A 15,281-nucleotide genomic window follows, 5' to 3' on the forward strand; every position below is an offset into this window, starting at 1 on the left:
AAGTTACCAGGAGTGGAAAGTTACGAGCATTACTATCGTTAGGGGGGCTACATTCCTAGTCACATTCCTAGAGTGATCTCTTATCTTAAGGGATTAGGGGAAAAGGAGTCCTGCCGCTTTCTGTCACATCGCGTGATCTTCCGATCGCCTGTCCCTATCTACCACACACTGGATCTATTATTTTCTTGTTAATTTCATCCTTATTTTCAATTTCTGTTTCACTAATTGTGAAAAATTAAGCTCAATATATCTCCATATTCTTGATCCTTTACCTCTAAAATATATCCCCATCTTTAAATGTGATCTTTGCTTCCAGCTGCTCCAACAAGTCCCTTCTCAACAGGGCCTTTGGAGAGTTGGGCATATACAAAAACCGATGAGTATTTTGATGGTTTGCAAAATATGATTTTTCAGATTGGCCAGTTGCCCCCTTACCATAACATCTGTTACAGGCATCGAGGCTTTATTTAACACTGAGTTTGCTGCCCCTGTGTCTACTAAAAATTCCATTTTCTTAGCTCCCATCTTTCTACCCCATCCCAGCCTTTTGCCTTAATTCAAAGTCTTGGGGTAAAAAATAAGCTGAACTCGCTCAGCTTTAATGATTTCTGCTGGGTTTCTTAAATTACATGAAACTCTCTTTTCTAATAATTCAAACATCCTGTTACTTCTTTGCTTCTCGTGACCAGTTGCTACTAAATTCCTTAGAGCTCTCTGAGTAGCCTTGGTTTCCTTAGAATAACATAAATTATAAAGTGCCTGTCTTGGTCTCTTCCACCTAAACTCTGCTTTACAAGATCTCATTCTTTCCCAGTTCTCTTCCCGCACAATCTAATTCAAGCATTGTTTCTATTGACACTCACTTTGCTGCCTTGCAAAAAGCTGTGCCTCTTACAGCAAAAACTCTGATATGCCCACAAACACAGACACAGACACACATACACCCTGCATCTCAAATTCACGAGAGTCAGGGCTTAGGTTGCTGTGGGAAGGGAATTCCTGGAATTCCTTTAATTTGTCACAGTTAAACATAAATCACCATACTGCAGTTTTTCCACGTAAAATGCTACACTTGTTGCAAACAAAATCCTAAAATCTCCACAAACACAAGCCTACAATACCGAGAATCAAATTACCACAATGTGGGGGAGGAACCACACAAACTCACTTGGGAAAGGGGTATCTCTTAAGAGTGCCCACTTTCCTTGACACAACCAAGCATGCAACACTTCAGCATCTACCCACATCAGATTATCCAGCCTCTTCTGGTCCTCACACACTCTGGACACAATCAAAATAACAGGACACAGTAAAATTCCAGGGACCAAGTCCAAACTGCGGGGGCAGAAGAATCCCCTGAGTTCATCTAGCCACGGGTAAAATGCGCACAATCTACACAGATCACACATCATCACTTTTAAACACAATCAATGACTAAATGTCCTCACCCACATTTCTCCACATGTTCCACTACTCCACGGGGTGTTCCCTGCCCTCACAGCCTGCCCCAGCCGGTGCTCCGGGCCTAACCTGGCTGCTTCAGACACGGGTAGAACTGCCCCCGCATGCCGTGGGTACACTCACTCACTCACTCGTTTGGTCTGTTTTATACACCACGCACTCACACGATTATAAACACACTAACATTAACCACACAACGCATTAGCCATACAATGTCTGGACACCACAAGCACACAAAGTTCGGGTTCACTCGGCTCACCCCAGAGTCGCTAGTGGCCGCTTCATTGAACAATGAACCCGTTCCCAGTCATGCTATCAACCGGGAACCTCTGCCGCTGACCATGCTCCTGGTTGATGGTTACCTGCAAGCACAGGGACGAGGCTGTGCACTCAGATGTCTCTGAGTGACTTATCAGCCGCCCTATCTCCCCCGGGCCCTTTGACAGACGTACTGTGTATCTGCACAGCAGTAGGTCATTGTCTGTATCCGCAGGAGGCAAGCCGAGATGGAGCAGAGCTCCTCCAGGAAAATCCCAGGGAGCACCCAGGAGTCCGTCCTCCCTTCCGCCCCTGTGAGGACAAACAATCTTCAGGCTGGCTCACCAAAATGATTAGTGGAAAAAAAGAGAAACTCCACAACTTTGTAAAAAGTTGTAAAGCCGGTATGTTTAGCACTGAACGCATGTGGGAATCATTGTTCCCCCTAAAGGACATGCACACCCCTGAGAATTACCCCTTGCTTATACATATGCATATTGTCTCATTCATATTCATTTTACTGATTTCACATTACAAGCTGCAATTAGTTTTCATCAGTCCTTGCCCTTTGCGCAGAGAGCTCTCTGGACAGCCTCAGCCTTTGGCCCTGACAAAGGGGCCTCCACTTATCTTGGGAGTTTGAATTCCTTCTCTTGGTTGAGGCCATTCTGCGAGCACAAGACTTTTTCTTTGTTTTTTTTCCTCTCTTGTGAGAACAGGGAGTCTTAAGCACAGATAAACAAGTTACAGGCTCAGAACAGCACTTTTCACCTCAATCCAAAAATGCATTTCTATCCTGTTAAATTTCTACTTTGTCTCACCCATCCAGGGAAATATGTGCTCTGACTCCATGATTTCAAAGGCTGAACAGATGCTTTATTCTATACTATATTATACTACATTACACTATTGCTATACTAAATCTATACTAAATTACATACTAAAGAAAAACCTCTGACCCTTTCCAGACAGTCACGACGCAGCTTTGACCTAATTGGTCAATCAGTCCAAACAACCATCACCACAGTCCAATTAACAAATCACTCTCGGTAAACAATCTCCATAACACATTCCACATGTGCCAAACAACAGGTGCAGCGAGATAAGAATTGTTTTCTTCCTTTCTGAGCTTTCTCAGCCTTTCCACAGCTTCCCAGGAAAAATCCTGTGAGAGAGAATTATGTCTCTCTTCAAAGAAATGTGAATAGCACAGGGATTTGTCCTCCCTGGTCTCCATCTGCTGCTCAGTGCCTGGGGTAAGGAAAGAAAAGGAGAGGAAGGAATGAGGAAGGAAGGACAGAAAGAGAAGAGGAAGGAGCTGTGGACAAGGAGAGGATGGGATTTGCCGCTGTGCTAGAGGGAAGGGGAAGGGATCCTATCAATTCATCCCTGGCAGGATGGTGTCAGCAGTGGGGCTGTCCTGCAGCCAGGGGCAATGCTGGGCTGAGACACAGAGCAGAGGAGAGGGGGAAAGGGGCAGTGACTTCTTCCTCACCTGCCTCAGTGTCCCAGGCCATCTTCCTTTTCCTTGCAGCCTCCTCCAGCTCCATCCAGACAAAGTTTGGGATTGACAAATCCTGGCTTGGAGGGAAAACAATGGGTGAGCCCTTGGTCCTGCTGCCCAAGTACAGCTCCAGAAGTAACAGCCCTGTTCACAGTCAGGCAGGCCCAGACCCTGCTCATCTCCAGCTTCCCCCACCCCTCCAGGCTGCCAGAATCCCTCAGCTCTGGGATTGGCCTTTGCTACTCTCCCCACTCTGATGCCAATATCTCCCCCCAAACTGGTACCACCTCCCCAGCCAGTTTGCCACAGGAACCCTCCACAAGTCCCCAAAGGGGCATCTGCGTCTCACCTTTGGAGCCCTGCAAGATCCAAACATCCCCTACCCTGCAAACAAATCCTCCCAGAGGCCCCCCCCAGTGGATTTGGGGTGAGTTCCCCCTCCCCGCTCACCTGTGCAATCTGGGGGATCGATGCTGCCAGGGCCAGGGGAGCTGCAGACTCAGCAGGCAGGCGGGAAAAGCGTGGTTCTGCTGGGGCTCCTCCTCTTCTTCCTCCTGTTCCTGCTCCTCCTTTTCCCCATCCTCCTCCTCCTCTCCCTACTCTTCCTATTTCTCCCCCTTCCAGATCCACTCCAGATCCCACCTCTCCCCCATGGCTGCAGCATCACCAGCATTTGGGTGGAGGGAACCCCCCATGAACCCCCCAGGGATGGGCAGGGGGCTTGGGGACCCACCCAGTGCAGATCCATTCCCTCCCAGAGCCCCAGGGAATCACTCCAGGAATCAAATGATGGGGACACAAAGGGATCCCCATGGAACTGCTCTTTTTCTGTTCCATCCCCACCTTTCCCTCCCCATACCCATCATTCCTCCAACCCAAAGACGCCTCCCAACTCAGTTTGGGGGTGCCATCCCTCTCGCGCTCTGAATCCTCTTTTCCCCTGCTCTTCCACCCCTTCCCCATTGTGCCCCCAGCCCCAGCCCTCACCCCTGTTCTTGGTTTTGGGGGATGCAGGCCCCTCCTGCTCAGTCTGGAAGGTCACATCTCCCCTTTCCCTCAATTCTGGCAGCTCCTGGCTGCTTTTTCCTGGGAGGAATCCCTCAGTTTTGGGACTTTTGGGGTTTAGCTTATAAGTGCGACAGCTCTCTCTGGCTTTCCCCTCCCTGTTGTGGCCCCTCAGCTGCCCCCGACACCCTGGGGGTGCTGGGATTTCCCTCCTGGGGACAAGGACGTTCATCCCCTTCCAGGAGCCCAATGCCTGGCTGGGGCTCCAGGTCAGGGGGTCCTTGAGCAGCTGCCCCAGAACCTCCCCCAGGGTCTCCCAACACAGCTGGAGCTGCTCAGCCTGGGGTCCCAAAAGGCCTCAGCAAGACCCAAGTCCCTCCCAGGAACCCTCAACCCCCTCAAACCCAGCATCCCCCACATCCCCTGCAAGTTCCCCCCATGGCACCGGCCATGGCCATGTCCCCACATGTCACTGCCCATGTCCCACCATGTCCTCACCCATGGCTGTCTCCCCACCATGTTTCCATCCCTGTCATTGTCCCCCACATCTCCATCCATGCCCGTGTCCCCCCATGTCCCCACAAATGGCCCCATCCCTGTTAATATCCATGTGTCCCCAAGTCACTCTCCATTTGACCATGTGTCCTACCATGACCACACCCAAGTCTTAGTTCAATGTCTATTTTTACCTCAATATTGGATATTTTAAAGGGATAAAGAGAAATTAAAACAAAATTGAGGCAAAAGAAAGGGATTTCCTTGTCCATACCAGCTGAGGATCCATGTGCTTGGGTAGAAGGGAAGAACCTTTTTTGGTGTAATTTCTATCCCACTGTCTCTAAAATCTTGGCCTTTTCCCCAGTTTTTCACCATTTGGCTACAGAAGACACCCTTGGGCAGTAGGAAATCAAAATTGTGGAATCCTTGAAGTTGGAAAAGACCTTGTCCTGGTTCAGGGTAAATTTGGGAGAGAACCCCCAAAGGGGTTCCTTTAAGACAGCAGATTCAATTGGCCCTTCCCCCAACTGGTTCAGGAAAAATAAAATACCTCCTTGGAGAAAAGTGGAAAAAACTGTTTATTAAGCAATAAAACCTAAATAATATGAAACAATAAAACCTCTTGCCGCTCTAAAAGAGAGACAAACTCACAAAGTCCCTCCATGGTCTGTAGGCTCAGCTCACTCAGTCTCTTATCAGTCCCTCCGATGCTGGAAATGTCACAGGCCAGGCCCGGCCCGGTGGGCCACAGGTGTGAGCTGCCCGTGCTCCTCTGGTGTTCAGGCCAGAGCAGGTGTAAACAGGTCCAAAGAAAGGGGAAAAACCCCACAGTCCAAAGAACTTGTTTGGTTCAGCTAGCTAAAAGGAAAGGAGAGCTCTGTCCCACTGTCTGTCCATCTGCAGACAACACAGTGCAGAAGCAGGAATGTGGAGGAGTGAGTGCGGTTTCTGAAAACAAACTCCGTGCTTCTTCTCTCCCCCTTCACTCTCAGGACAAGTCTTGAAGGTGCAAAACTTATTATTCAGCATTAACAGAACAGACTGGGGATACAAGCACCAAATAGTCAACCCAGAATATACCTCCAAGACCATTCAATAAGCCTTGATGTCACAGGAAGATAGAATTGAATGCAAAAGATTTTATGGGGTTGAAAGTCGACAAATTTGCTCTCCCCATGGAATTCCCATTATAGGTCTGCATCCCTATGGATGTTCCTGCTGCTGGGCTTATCTAGGTGCCCTCAGGGAACCAGGAAGATGTGGAGCCCCCCAGCCCGATGCCTTCCAACTTGGATCACCAGGACCACAGATCACCAGGTCTCTGACAAACGAGGGTCACTGGGGATCATCCAACGTGGATCCTCCCATGGGGGATGGAGCTGGAGCAGCACACGAAGCTCTTCCCACACTCAGGGCACTCACAGGGCTTCCCTTAGTGGCGCCTCCGTTGGTGTCGGGTTAAAGTTGAGCTCGATGAGAATCTCATCCCACACTCCCCACACTCGTAGGGCCTCTCCCCCGTGTGGATGCGCCGGTGCAGGGTGAGGGTGGAGTTTTGCTTGAATCCCTTCCCACAGTCCGGGCAGCGGAAGGGCCTCTCCTCGGTGTGACTCCGCTCATGTTTGAGGAGATCGGAGCTCCTGTGAAACCTCTTCCCACACTGGGGACACTTGTAGGGCTTCTCCCCAGAGTGAACACGCTGGTGTTTTCTCAGGTCAGTGTGCCACCCATAGCTCTTCCCACATTCCAAGCAGGTGTAGGGCCGTTCCCCTGTGTGGATCACCTGGTGCCGAATCAGGGCCGAGCTTCCTCTGAAGCTCCTCCCACATTCTCCACACTTGTAGGGCTTTTCCCCAGTGTGGATCTTCTGGTGTTCCGTCAGATTGCACTTCATGCTGAAGCTCTTCCCACACTCCCCACACTCATAGGGCTTTTCCCCAGTGTGGATCCTCTCGTGTTTCCTCACGCCAAAGCTGTATCTAAAGCTCTTTCCACATTCCGCACACTCATAGGGCTTTGCCCCAGTTTGGATCATCTGGTGTTGAATCAGGCTCCCCTTCTGGCTGAAGCTCATCCCACATTCCCCACAGTCGTAAGGCCGGTCCCCGCTGTGGATCATCTGGTATTGCATCAGGTGGCCCCTCTGGCTGAAGCTCTTCCCACATTCCCCACACTCAAAGGGCTTTTCCCCAGTGTGGATCCTCTGGTGTTGCATCAGGATGGAGCTCTGGCTGAAGCTCTTCCCACACTCCTCACACTCATAGGGCCTCTCCCCCGTGTGGATCCTCTGGTGCCTCCTCAGGCTGGAGCTCCAGCTGAAGCTCTTCCCACATTCCTCACACTCGTAGGGCCGTTCCCCAGAGTGGATCACCTGGTGCTGGATCAGGTTTAAGCTCCGACTAAAACCCTTCCCACATTCCAAGCACTTGTGTGGCTTCTCTCTGCCATGGGGCTTCTCCACCAGCTCTGAGCTCTGGCTGCATCTCCGGCTGCCTTCCTGGCTCAGGGGGGCTCTTTCCTCCCCACAGCTTCCTGGGCTGGGTTTGCTGCCCCTCCTCGTGCGGAATCTCCAGGGCTTTTCCTCCTGCTCCATTCACAGACGCCCTAGGAATGAAAAATCCTGGTATGGGGAAAAAAACAAGATGAGAGTGTCTTCGACTGGGAGCTCCTCCTTGCCCAAGTTCATCTCATTAAGTCATTGGGCATCTTGTGTCTCTAAGAACCTCCAAAACACCAAGATTCAGCACAAAAGTCCTCCAAACATCAACACACAGATCAAAAACTTCCAAAACATCAAGATTCAACAAAAGCACCTTCCAAATATAAAGATTCAGCCCCCACAAAAAAAAAAAGCACCAACAATTAGCCCAATAAAGCTCAGAAACACCAAGATTCACCCCCGGGAAAATCGTGGATCCCAATCCCCGGTCAACTGCTGCATGGTAGGGGGGGAATGCTACTGGGGCTGGCAGGGAAGCTGCAGATACAGGGAGAAGTGGAACCTTGTAGTGCCTCCTGTTTCTGCTCCTCCTCCACATCCAGCGTCCTTGCTCTTTCTCCCACTCCTCTTCCTCCTTCTCCTGCACAATCCCACCTTCTCCTCCCTCATGCATCGTTTGACCCTTTTGTTCCTCAACTCTGCTTCTCCTTCCCTTCTCCTCCTGCCCCAGGCCCAGCACCCACTGCCGGCTCCCTCTTCCCCCCAAACCCACAGCATCCCACGGCGGGGGCAGGGATGGAGCTGGGGCAGGCCGGGCTGGGGCAGCGCTGGGCTCTCGGCCGCTCCCGCCCGCACTCGGTCCCCACTGCAGCCGCTCCCGCCAGGACAGTGCGGGGGGGCCCGGCCTTGGCGCTGCCCCACTCCCACCTCCCCAAATTCCCCTCGCATTTGGACAACAGGGCATGGATGGTGTTGGTGTGCTGCAAAGGGATTGCGTGAAGGGGAGTGTGCAGCAATATGGTTAAGGCAAGAAGCTGCAGGAGGAATCTATGTGGGAAGGAAAAGGACGATGGAAAAGCGGAGGAAGAGAAAAATACTGAGGATTGGGATGTTTGTCATCAGGGTCTTAGCCTCAAAACTTGTCAGCTGATCCAGATCTTTTGTGTCCCCGGTTTCCATGAGAGGAAAACAAGGAGGTCAGGGTTTCAGGGGGTTTATCTGTGGGGGGCAGCGGCAGCACCGGGCGCAGAGCTGCGGCACCGGGAGCACGGGCTGGGGGCCTGTGGGGAGCTGCGGGGCCGGGCCGGGGCTGTGGGGCAGCCGGGGCTCAGCGCCGGGCGCTGCCTGACCCCACCAGCCCCGGGTAGGGCCGGCAGCGGCCCCCGGCCCCCAGGAGGCTGCGGGACGCCCCGGCCGCTGCCCGGCCCCGCGGAGCTGCCGGCCCTGCCCGCCGGGGACGCCTTTGGACACTGCGGCAGGACAGGGAGCAGCTCTGGGATACGGGCTGGGGAGGGCACCCTGAGCACAGGGAGGAGGAGCAAGGAACACCTGGGAAATGTGGAATGTATATTTTAGCACGGAGATTGCCTTTTAAGGATTTTATTAGGGTTACTGTAGATACAAATGATTTTGCAGAAAGCTCAGCATCTGTCAGAGGATGAGCACCCACAGGCACTGAGGGGGGCTGCAGGAGGGGCACAAGAAGGCCCTGCAGCACTTGGGCACAAAGGCACAGCAGGTGAATGCAAGAAGGGAGCAGCAAAAGGCCAAGCTGAAGGCAAAGGCCAGGGCACAGTTCCTACAGCCCCTGAGGGATCAACCCCAGGGCCCAAGGGGGCCCCAGCACCAAGGGCACGGGCTCGGCCACAAGCACCTGGCAGAGGCATTGCCCTCCTCACCAGGGGAGAGCCCACCCAAACAGCCCCTGGCAAGGAATCAGGGCTCCAGCTGCAGGGCACAAGGACACTGCAAGCACAGACAGCAGCACCCTCAGGACCAGCAAGTCCACCCCTTGATGGACATGGATTGCCAGGGCTGTCACAGCTCCCATCACACCAGGGACCCTCCACACGGGAGCCCTTGAGAACATTCAGGGTGGGTCTGCATTGAGAGGAGGCATTTTCTGATGGACACAGGGGCCTCTCAATCCACTCTGAATCTTAGACCTTGTCCTGGGTTTACTCTATGATGCTTTTATCCCCAATTGTCTCATTCTGCTTATGTTGAATAGTAAGTTTTGTAACTTTAAGAGTGTTCCAGAGAGTGAAGGGGGGAAGAGAAGCAGCGCGCAGATTTGTTTTCAGACACTGCACTCCTCCTCCACATTCCTGCTCCTGGACTGTGTTGTCTGTGGATGAACAGACAGGGGGACAGAGCTCTTCTTTTGCTTTTTAGTTAGTTTTACCTAGCTGAGGCAAAGAAGTTCCCTGGACTGTTTTTTTTTCCTTTTTTCTTTGGACCTCTTGAAACTGCTCTGGCCTGAACACCCAGGTGAGCACCGGCAGCTGCAGCTGTGGCCCACCGGGCCAGGCCTGGCCTGCGACAATTCCAGCACTGGAGGGACTGATCAGAGACTGAGTGAGCTGAGTTTCAACCCGGGGTTTTCTCAGTTTGTCATCTCTTTTAGAGTGGCAAGGGGTCTCATTGTTTGATATTGTTTTGGTTTTATTGTTTAATAAACAGTTTTTTTCCACCTTTCTCCAAGGAGTTATTTTTTCCTCCTGGACCAGTTGGGGGGAGGGGCCGATTGGATCTGCTTTTTCCCACCGGAGCTCCTTTGGGGGATTCTTCCCCAAATTTGCTCTAAACCTGGACAAATACACGAATTGGCGCCCAGTGTGGGGCTGGAAAAGTTGGGAAAAAGCTCCATTAATTGTGTGTTTGTTGTTGTTAAAGCAGTTAGTAGCCATGCTGCTTGAACCCCTGATGTCTCTGGGTGTGAAAGCCTTCGTGTGGCTCTGGGCTCTAGACCTTTTTGAGGTTTCAATACCTTTCTGGTCACTAGGATTATTGTCCTTAACAAGTAATTTTTACAGTAGAGGGGTACGGATTGGAATAGCTGTTGTGCGGGCCTTGGTGATAATGATTTATAAAGCGTTTACAAAGATACTGGCGTCTGTTTACGATATGTATGGTTTATGGTTTCTTCATCCTACCCTGCATCCCAATTTCAGTAGTACGTTTTGGGAATTTATTAGTAATTGCACTCAGTCTGTTAGAGGAGGAGCTGAGAATAAGACTTTCCAGCCTTCCCTTTCCTTCTTCTCCTTTGGATCGGTTATGTCACTTTTTGAAAATGTTCAGTTTCCCCTGAATGTTAAAGAGACCATCTTTCTGGTATTTAATCTGGTAAGCTTCCTCTATATGGTCTGCAACTTCTGTAGAATGAGGGCTGAGCTATCCAGAGGAGCTGGTGAGACCTCTGACCCAGAAGCAGATGCAGGCGTGAAAAATCCTGAGTGGTGTGGACAATGGGAAAATATAGGCCAAACCCTGAAGGAATTTTCTGATCCTGTAGACTGGGATTTTCTACGGGAACAAATTCAGAAGTGGGGAAATACCTAAAAGAGAAGTGCCATGACGATTCTAAGGAGAAAAGGCTAATTGCAATAAGCTGGGCCCTGGCCTATGCTTATTGCACTTTGTTAGATAGTGTAGGGCAGCAGACAGAGGCAGGGGGGCAGGGAGATAAATCAGCTATCCCAGTCACTCAAGCTGTAGCCAACCCAGGCTTGAAGCCAGCAGCCAGACCAGATAGTGAGCCTAAGCCAGCATCTAAACCCATGGACGTTGCTACCAGTACTAGAAGTGGGAAATGCACGGAAAAAACTAATCAATCAGTGGATGATGATGATGATGGTGATACAGAAGAAGGAACCTCAATGCCTCCTGACATAAAATCAGGAGTCAAAGCAGCAGGTACAAGATCAGACGCAAATATTGAGTCTTATTCCCCGAAGGACCTTTGTGGCCTAAGGAAGGATTACACCTGACAACCTGATGAATCCATAATTAGTTGGCTGGTCCGTCTCTGGGATGCTGCAGGCGAGGCTACAATTCTGGACGGCACTGAAGCCAGGCATTTGGGATTCCTGTCACAGGATCCTGTCATAGACCAAGGAATGATGAGCGGGGCTAACTCTCACAGCCTCTGGGAACGACTCCTAAGAAGTGTAGCACAAAATACCTGTGCGCAGACGATCTCTGTATGCAGCAAACCCAGTGGAAAACCATAGAACAAGGGATTCAACGCTTGAGGGAAATGGCAGTGGCTGAGATTGTCTTCTCAGATGATGGAAACTGTAAATCCAGACTTGGTACCATGCACATCTGTGATGTGGAGAAAACTTGTACGACTTGGCCCACAAGAATACGCTTCTGCTTTAGCAATAATGAAGCAGGATGATGGTGAGGAGACTGTGCTGGATATGGCAAGGAAGCTCCGAGCATATGCAGATGCTGTGCATGGCCCAACACATGCCAGAATCTCAGCGGTGGAAACATGTCTGCAAAAATTAGAAGACAAGATAGAGGAGGGTCACAAGAAACTGAGGGAGGAGATTAAAGAGGGCTTTCTCCAAATCTTGGCAGTACAGATCAGAGGTTCTGGTACCCAACACAGACGTTCCCCAGATGGCGAGAGAAGGTACATCCCACAAGCTGAGCTGTGGTTCTACCTGCGTGATTGTGGAGAAGACATGGGGAGATGGCATAGAAAACCTACTGCTGCTCTGGCTAAACGGGTGCGTGCACTGAAGACTCAGAGAGGAAGTTCCAAAAGGGAAGCAGCTCCACTGGCCAGTAACCGAACTGTCACATATGATGATAATGACAATATCTTTGATCCCCTTGAAGGAACCTCCAAGACATATGCCCAGGGAAAGAAGGATAACCAGGCTTACAGGGGCCCTGCCTCTAGCCAGGTAGAGGCCGGGGAAAACCGTGTTTTTTGGACTGTGCGGATTCGTTGGCCTAGCACATCTGAACCACAAGAATACAAAGCTTTGGTTGACACTGGTGCACAATGTACACTAATCCCATCGAGACATGTGGGGACAGAGTCTGTTTCTATTGCTGGTGTGACAGGGGGATCACAGGATTTTACTTTGGTGGAAGCTGAGGTGAGCCTGACTGGAAATGAGTGGAAGAAGCATCCTATTGTGACTGGCCCAGAGGCCCCATGTATTTTGGGCATAGACTACCTTCGAAGTGGGTATTTCAAAGACCCAAAGGGACTCAGATGGGCATTTGGAATAGCTGCTGTAGAGACAGAGGGTGTCAAGCAGTTGAACAGCTTGCCTGGACTGTCAGAAAGCCCATCTGCAGTAGGACTTCTGAAGGAAGAAGAGCAACGAGTGCCAATTGCCACCTCAACAGTGCACCGCCGACAATACCGAACGAATCGAGATGCTGTGATCCCCATCCACAAAATGGTCCATGAGCTGGAGAGCCAAGGGGTGGTCAGCAAGACCCACTCACCCTTCAACAGCCCCATTTGGCCTGTGCATAAATCTGAGGGAGAATGGAGATTGACTGTGGACTATCGTGCATTGAATGAAGTGACTCCACCACTGAGCGCTGCTGTGCCAGACATATTAGAGCTCCAGTATGAGCTTGAGTCCAAGGCAGCAAAGTTCTTTGCCACTACAGACATTGCCAATGCATTTTTCTCCATTCCCCTGGCAGCAGAAAGCAGCCCTCAGTTTGCTTTCACATGGAGGGGAGTGCAGTACACCTGGAACCGACTGCCCCAGAGGTGGAAGCACAGCCCCACCATCTACCAGGGACTGATCCAGGCTGCACTAGAAAAGGGTGAGGCTCCAGAACACCTGCAATATATTGATGACATCATTGTGGGGGGGAAGACAGCAGCAGAGGTGTTCGAGAAAAATCATCCAGATCCTCCTGAAAGCCAGCTTTGCCATCAAGAAGAGCAAAGTCAAGGGACCTGCTCAAGAGATCCAGTTTCTGGGAGTGAAGTGGCAAGATGGACGGCGTCAGATTCCCACCAATGTCATCAACAAGATCACAGCAATGTCTCCACCCACCAATAAGAAGGAGACACAAGCTTTCCTAGGCGCCATAGGTTTTTGGAGGATGCACATTCCCGAATACAGTCAGATCGTGAGCTCTCTCTACCTGGTCACCCGTAAGAAGAACACTTTCCAGTGGGGCCCTGAGCAGCAACAAGCCTTTGCACAGATCAAGCAGGAGATTGCTCGTGCAGTTGCTCTTGGCCCAGTCAGGACAGGACCAGAGGTGAAGAACGTGCTCTACTCTGCAGCCAGGAACCATGGCTTGTCCTGGAGCCTTTGGCAGAAGGTGCCTGGGAAGACTCGAGGCCGACCACTGGGATTTTGGAGTCGAAGCTACAGAGGGTGAGAAGCCAACTACACTCCCACAGAGAAGGAAATCTTGGCTGCCTATGAAGGAGTCCAGGCTGCCTCAGAGGTGATTGGCACGGAAGCACAACTCCTCCTGGCACCCTGACTACCGGTGCTGGGGTGGATGTTCAAAGGAAGGGTTCCCACCCCCCACCACACCACTGACGCTACATGGAGTAAACGGATTGCTCTTATCCCACAGTGCACCTGTATTGGACACCTGAATCGCCCTGGGATTTTGGAGATAATTACAAACTGGCTGGAAGGTGAGAACTTTGGTCTTACTGATGAAGAGCAACAAGAAGCAGTGACATGGGCTGAAGAGGCTCCTCCCTATAACCAACTGCCCCCAGAGGAAATGCGCTACACTCTTTTCACTGACGGTTCCTGTCGCATCGCAGGGATGGACCAGAAGTGGAAAGCACCCGTATGGAGCCCCAGACGACAGGTGGCAGAGGCTGCTGAAGGAGAAGGTGGATCAAGTCAACTTACAGAACTCAAAGCTGTTCAGCTGGCCCTGGACAATGCTAAAGGAGAGAAATGGCCAAAGCTCTACCTCTACACTGATTCATGGATGGTAGCCAATGCTCTGTGGGGATGGCTGGAGAGGTGGAAAAAGGCCAACTGGCAGCGTAGGTGTCATGGTTTGACGCGGGCACAATGCCAGTGTCCCCATGAAAATATATGCTCCCTGGTGTCTGCTGTGAGATGTGACCAGGAATAAGCAAAGCAGGCCCCCACTTAGAAATAAAGAAAAGAAACCTTTATTAACTAAACTACAACTCTAAGTAACAAGAAACACACAAGGAAAATGAAAACTTTCCAAAAACATTTCCTCCCCCTCCCACCAAATTTCCAATGCATCTATTCCCCAAATCTCCAACTCTCAGTCCATCACCATGTTTTAGGTAATCAATTCTCAGTTCATCAAGGGGAGAGGAATCCTTCTTGTGGCATAGGCTTCCCCAGGAAACACCGCTGAAACCTTGTGTGTTTCCACGTCACTCGTGGCACCGCCCTGAGAACATCTGCCATTGTGACCTCTTCCTTCCATGTCCAGTGCTCTCACCACTGCACATGGACCAGAGCTGCTTCTAGGGTTGTCCTTTTAAGGATGCTTTGTCCCGTTCCAAAAAGGGCACAGTCTCACCTTTGGGACACCTGTGCCCCCCAAATTTCACCCCCTGGGGCCCAGGGGTACCAACACTGAAACCTCTTGGCACTGAGCCATTGCCTCCCCCTGGATGCAGTCTCTGTGTCACAGGAAACATGGTTCTGTCCATGGCCATACAGGAAAAGTCCAGCTAAGGCCACTCCATCATCTCTTCCCACCTAAGATTCTTCTCTACTCTCCTGACATCTTTCACTTGACCAGACCTTCACACTTGCACATTTCCTTCCTCCATTTCATCTCTTATCTCTCTTCTAGGAAAGGTTAATGTTCTGCAAAGTTTTCCTTGTCCGAAAAAGGGTTAAAAGCTCGGGCTCTGCCCGCCCAAAGCTCCCACAGCTGCCGGACCCCTTCTCGCTGCATCCCCCCCCCCCCCACCCTTCTCCTCCAGCCGGGCTGTGCTGCCAGCACAGGATATCAAATTTCACGGTGGCACAGGCGCTCTCTGTCTCCTGGGGGGGAGTTGTGGCTGCCGATGCCTCTCGGGGCTCTTCCACCCTTCCATCCTCGGGCCAGGCCTACCTCACCCAGCCCCAAACCAGCCAGGAGCTGGGCAGGGGA

The 15,281-nt window shown here is 51.2% G+C and overlaps 1 pseudogene; it reads right to left on the reverse strand.

The window, feature by feature from the left end:
- The window catches only part of LOC128945560 (uncharacterized), a 1,627,138-nt pseudogene that overhangs the window by 125,143 nt on the left and 1,486,714 nt on the right, over nt 1-15,281 (reverse strand).

The sequence above is a fragment of the Melozone crissalis genome, unplaced genomic scaffold (assembly GCF_028551555.1).
Source record: "Melozone crissalis strain CALT ecotype California unplaced genomic scaffold, PUWL_Pcris_2 ptg000066l_1, whole genome shotgun sequence".
NCBI classification, from domain to species: Eukaryota; Metazoa; Chordata; class Aves; order Passeriformes; family Passerellidae; genus Melozone; species Melozone crissalis.